The sequence below is a fragment of the Denticeps clupeoides genome, chromosome 17 (assembly GCF_900700375.1).
Source record: "Denticeps clupeoides chromosome 17, fDenClu1.1, whole genome shotgun sequence".
NCBI classification, from domain to species: Eukaryota; Metazoa; Chordata; class Actinopteri; order Clupeiformes; family Denticipitidae; genus Denticeps; species Denticeps clupeoides.
The window spans coordinates 3,212,550-3,218,677 of record NC_041723.1 but is presented as its reverse complement, the minus strand read 5'-3'; the positions used below and the strand labels follow the sequence as shown (position 1 = coordinate 3,218,677).

At 43.1% G+C, this 6,128-nt stretch overlaps 1 long non-coding RNA gene across 1 annotated transcript; it reads left to right on the top strand.

Moving 5' to 3' along the window:
* Positions 1–4,539: 4,539 nt before the first annotated feature.
* LOC114766581 (uncharacterized) lies at positions 4,540–5,706 on the top strand. Its single transcript, XR_003742834.1, has 2 exons — positions 4,540–4,884; positions 5,192–5,706. It is a non-coding gene; the product is annotated as an uncharacterized LOC114766581 (long non-coding RNA).
* The last annotated feature ends 422 nt before the right edge of the window (positions 5,707–6,128 follow it).

Below are 6,128 nucleotides of genomic sequence, written 5' to 3'. Positions count from 1 at the left end.
GTCGCAGGTGTATTTCCATTTATTGGGGATCAAACATCAACTGAAACCAGGAACACTGACTAGAAACCCCTCGACATTATAACCAGACCAGATCCGGAACCCTGGTGCAGTGGGGAATGGGGGGTGGGCGTGGCCTGCACTCAGGTGAGAAAGGGCGCCGGGGTGAACCGTTTACTGGGGAGCTGTCTGTGGTGCTGAGGTAGAAACCACCCGCACGTTGAATAAAAGACTTTGCATTATATATCGGGCCTCTGGTGTGTGTGTTGGAACATGCCACTTTGTAACCGCCGTGCTCTGTGCGTGTTCTCCTGACAGCCATACGTTCTTGGGACATCAACCTTGCGCTGTGTGACCTGGACCAGGAGCTGCAGCTCTTCGTGACGCGCCACTCGGCACAGTTCTCCTCAGAGGTCAGAGGTCAGTAGCCACACATATATGTGGTCTCCCCAGCACCTTCATCTGTGATTGAGTTGTAAAAACCCGCACCAGTTCTCCGGGGTAATGGAAGTGTGCCACGGATCGCCATCTTTTGATCAGATCGATGCAATTTTTATTAATCGGTGATGGGCAATCTGTCCTGATCATCACAATTAATTTTAGCGGGATACAAATGTTATTGAGTACAGAAGAGCTCTGTCTCTTGCAAACAAAATGATACTTTCAGATGATGCTCAGTCAGTCCTTCACAATTTCGTACGTTGAACATATCTTTGTCCAAAAAGTGATTGCACACGGTGACACAACGAAATTTGAACCCATTAGTGAGTAGCCATGACAGGCGCCTGGGGAGCAGTGTGTGGGGTCGGTACCGTGGTCAAGGGCAAATACCAACCAGTTATCTTGACTTGTATTATGACTTGGCTGACGGACACTGTAAAAATGAAAAAGTTTTTTTGACTGTGTGATGTTTAATATTTGTTCAAAAATACATGTCTTTGCAAAATATTTGAACAAAAGATGCGTTATTCAGTTCTGTTAACTGCATGATATTTTAAAAAAACAAAACAAAGCAAAATTGCAAGGGACTGGAGTAAAAATACGAGGAATCTCTAAATACATTTAAAACAATATGAATTTTATTTTTATTCATTCTGCATTCACTGTAGGGCATAACATGAGGACATTACATTAGGTTATGATGTTGCTGCATTTTAATTGAACACTATATGATATCATTGCTCAGCAGAGTGCTGGTGCAGTAGCATTCAGCGTCTTCCAACACTGTGGCACAGCCCTCTTCAGGCTGCGCTGAATCAGCTTCGAACCTTGAAACCATGCAGTGTATCCCTCTGGCACAAAATCCAAATTGTCGGAGCATTGTGATCCATGCCTTTCTGTCCCTGGGAGTATGAAGAGAAGTAAATACATTCCATTCTCTAACACTATAAATCTAACAAATTCTTTTCAAATATCTGGTATGTTTATTTATGAAATAAATGTAATGATGAAACGGACTGTTGATTTTTACAGCAGACAACTGTAAGTGTATTCTTATTAGAAATCTAGAATTTGAAAGGCTTTTTTCTTAGATTATTATTGAACATTTCAGGGTGCATGGTTTCTGCATGATGCTTGAGTCTTTATGTCAGAAAGGACAGTGAAGGACATGCGAGAGAGAGAGAGAGAGAGAGAGAGAGAGAAAGAGATCAGATTGTGTTGACCACACACCAGAATCTGGAACGCCCGATCCGTTACTGGGAGGAGCCGGCTTCCTCCGGCCTGCAGTGCCGAGGCTGATGGGAAGGCCAGCATTGATTGGAGCTCTTTAGCCGAGATTGAAACCTCAGTGCAAATCAATGGGCCTCGTGCGCCGAGTCTGTATGTGTTACACGTAGCCCGTCCACAGTAACCCTGCACAGATTGGTCAGATGTCTCTGTTTTTTGGAGCCTTGGCTTTCATTATGAAAGGCAAACGTCCAAGGATGGACCCGTCAGGCGGGAAGTCAATAGGGGCTTCGGGTTTAGCATAGCAAGCTGCCCTTGTGAAATGTATCTGTGCGAGGTGAATTTTTTTCTCGCCAGACCACAGACACGTCACAGAGGAGGAGGTAAGAGTATCCCAGCATATCACTGCACCATCAGCACACTAAGCATTTACTTTCTTCGTTTGGCAAAACCGGCTCCAGATCAATCCCTCTAAAGCTGTTAATCGTTTATTTTTGATGCAAGGGACAAAGGGACAAAGAGCCGTTACATTATTGATGCTTCTCCTCACAAAGATATGCGAATGGTGCCTTTTCTCTATCGATTCTGAAACAGTGAAAGTATTTCTTGTTCCCCCTCTGGTGGCAAACTCCAGTACTGCATCCCAGCTCAAGAGATTTATTTATTTCTGATCTGATTGTGCTCATTGTTGCATGTAACGTATTCAGCCACATTTTAATTATTAGTTATAGCACTTAAAAATTCAAACGCCGCTGACGAGAGCATGTTGCAAGTTTCCTCACACTCATACTCCTACTCACACTCACACTCATACTCCCACGCTGCATTGGTGTAAAGACAAGCCACTGGTGGGCACATCCCGCCCATGAGGTGCAGGAAAAGTCTCTGGTGGCCCGCTGGGAAGGGAAGACAGATTGTTGTAGTTCCTGCGATGGCCGGGATTTTGCTGATGCAACGTCTTTCCTCGGGCCCCAGCGTGGCGTCCTTGGTCTGTCAGAAAACCCCCGTTCTTTTTGGTGGCCTGTGCCCGCTGCCACAGCCCTCAGTGCAGCATGTGCATGTGCCATGAAGGCACTTTCACTCTCAGGCTACACTAAGGGGCTTAATTTGCCCCCTTGCTCACATGTGTGACCCAGATATGAAGGAAGATATGCTGATGCAGCTCATACTGATCCTTATCACATGCTGTCCAGGAGCGAGGAGAGTTACGTTGCTGTGGTCAGTGTGTCTGATTTGCTGAGTAGCAGTGTCTCTGTTGCCATGGTGATCCCTGAAAGATTCCACCGGAAGGAAACCACGCAGAAATTGTTTTCTGAACAGATTTTTATCTGAAAGAGCAGTAGGCCTGCCATAAAAGAGCTTGCCGTTGATATCCTTTAATTAGACATACATTATGCACTTTGTAATCTGGAATCAAAGCTTGCTTGTATGAGGATGTATCTGCCTGGCAGGTCAGTCACTCACCTATAAACCTTACTTATACTTACACTTATGTTTCTTGTTGTAGGATCAATTCTCAGCAAGGTTTTATCTCATAAACCACATTTAAACCGTGGCCTGAATTTATCAATACATGCAAGCTTCTCATTATAAAGCAACAGCTACAGAACGTAACAGGAAGTAACTTCTGGAACATGTTTTACAAGATAATTATTATTTTATTCGATAATTATGGTTGCACGACCCAGGCAGAAGGACTGAGATGCAGATTTGTGGAGTTAACTGGTGGATTAATGATCACAAGCCGCCCAGGCTCTGAGCCGGAGTTTCACGGTTTACGGTTGGTTTGCTGTTTGTATCGAACAACAGGTCGTTCTGAGCACCATTGTGGAAAATTGTGACTCATTCAATAATCATTTTACATTTACAATTTTTACAAATCAGACAAATATGCTGAAGTCAGCTGCTCTGTGACAAAGTCAGACGTACATATATGATCCCTTCAACCCTCCAGCACCATAGTCCGTTCATCTCTTGATGGGATCCATATACAGTACTGTTCAAAACAATTAGGCGGTAGTGAAACTTTTCATTTTGACAACAGTAATGACTCTCTAAAAGTATAAGTCACACAAAAAATGAATGGTTAGAAAGTGAAAGCGGCAATAATGTTCATGTTGGTATGTAGAGATGTAATAGGCTAATCAATAATCTCCAACAAGCAGATGGAGAACAATATTGTTATTTTGTAGGAGAACAGAGTCTCTTTCTCTGTCATCTGTCATATCTTTGGTTCATGAAAATAAGAACATTTAGCAAACATGCTTTAGGAGAAGCATTTTTTTTTGTTATGCTAAAAACATTTCTTGCCATTTTAGCTGATTGTTGACATATGCACGGTTCTGTACATAAAATCAAACTTGAGAAGGCAAATTACACTGACCCTCTGTTTTTTTTACAAACAAGACGGTCTGCAGGGTCTTTTGAAGTTGAACAGTGGTGCGTATTTGTGGCTTTTGAATAATTTAGGATGAAGATATTGGTATCCCTCCATTTGTATATTGGAAACGTGCATCATTAAAGGCAGGCAATGTCTCCTGGTGGAAGTTATTGATCAACGTAGGGAATTTGGCGCAGCAGGACACAAAATGTGTGTCTAAATAATCTAGGAACAATAGAAATAATAATAGGAATAAATGTATTTCAAATGTCAACAGACTAATCAGCTCTGAAACTGAGAAGGTTGCGCAACATTTTCCTCAGCATTTATCATTCAGATTTCTACCTAATTTCAATGATCTGCCCAGCACTTGGTGGCTTTCCTCTTGACGATTTATACCCACCAACGGATGATTTGTAGCCTTTTTAGAAAAATATATCTTTGCACAACGCTCTGGTCTTTTTTCACCCTGTATATTCCAGAAAAATCAATTTTCTTCTCTTGGATAATTTTGCATTGACTTGTTTTGTGTGAGGTCATATTGCAAGATCTCAAGGTCATATAGCAACAAGGAAAATAGGCTTCCATTGTAGTTTATTGACAATAAAGTGTTTTTGAATAAAACCAGATATATATAATAATATCAGGTATATATGAATGTCAACACTGGCACTGCTGAAGAACGCCGTTCAAAAACAATACATTCATGTCCCACTGCGCTACTCCTTAAGTTTATGCATTTCAAAGATTTTTCTCTGTGCATCACCTACCAAGCAGCCTTTTTATTGAGGATTCAGGATGCTGAAGCTGCACATCCTTATCATCAAAGAATATTCCTGGTAAGGCCCCGAATTCGGGGTTCTTCTTTCTCCCGTATCGCACCCAGTTCCTTCAGGCGCCACATGCACATGAACACACGGTGCATCTTGTCCCACATTAACTCCTGTCAGAGGCTTAAAATTAATTTGCAGCCACGCTTTGGTTTTGAAAGTTTTTTTTTTATAAGCAGTTGACAGGTTGATGTTTGACCCAGAAATATATTGATCCCCATCGTTTCATTCATTGTGATTTATTTTCAATAATATTGTAATTAAAAAAAGATGGAAAAAATGATTTTCCATTTGTAAAACCCTTTTTCCTGTGAAGGATCTCCATCAGTCGCCTGACGTCATCAAGTGGCCTGGCAACCGAGATCCACTCAACCGAACGCACCGATCAGTCTGCCCGTCTGGGTGCCTTTTTCTGCAGCCTCTGCAGGAAATGCCGGGTCTCAATAAGGATGTTGTGCAGCGCAGAGCGTCTGGGTTTCTGAGCCGTCGCTGACCTGCTGCATGGAAGGTGCAGAGTGAGCCCCTGGGCCTGGCTTCCCAGCTCCTGTTGCGGAGCAGAGTTCGCTCATCACTCACTTTCCAGAACTCAGGAGTCCTTCCCAGGACAGGGTGCTACAATTCAGTCACACCCACAGTCGGTGTGTCACCAATCCACCTGGTGTACATGCCTTTGGATGGGGGGAGGAAACCAGAGAACCCTGCGGAGAGAGCATGGAAATCTGATAAACTGTTAAGGAGGGGAAGAAGTTTTAGAGTAAAGGACATCTCCCACAACCTTGAAAAATACGTGTTAATTAAATAAGTAGATGAATAAATGACGATGAACTGGGATTGTCGGGTATCTGGGAACATCGGGGACTGGGGCGGAGACGCGGGTAGAAAATAGCTGAGATGGTTCCACTGGGAGAGAGTAGGAGATACAGCGCGCCTGGCAGAATGGGTACAGCCCTCTGCACGAACAGCTCTCTGGGATTGAGGTCTCCAATAAGACGTTGCGGTTTGCTGCAATATTTGGCCCCAAAGTGAACGGGAAATTGAATATTTTAAATAACTAAATCAATGCAGGCAATTCATATTCCAGATGTAGTACCACTTTTGAAAAATGTATAAAAGTTTTACTTTTATTAACAGGAGCGCCTGCAGCGCTTTGGGCCAGATGATGTTCTTCCTAGTCCCCAGTAATAATTTATCTCCAATCTGTTGCGGCAGAACTTGTTACTCGGTCGCGTCACCCACCGTGGTTTCGCGCATGC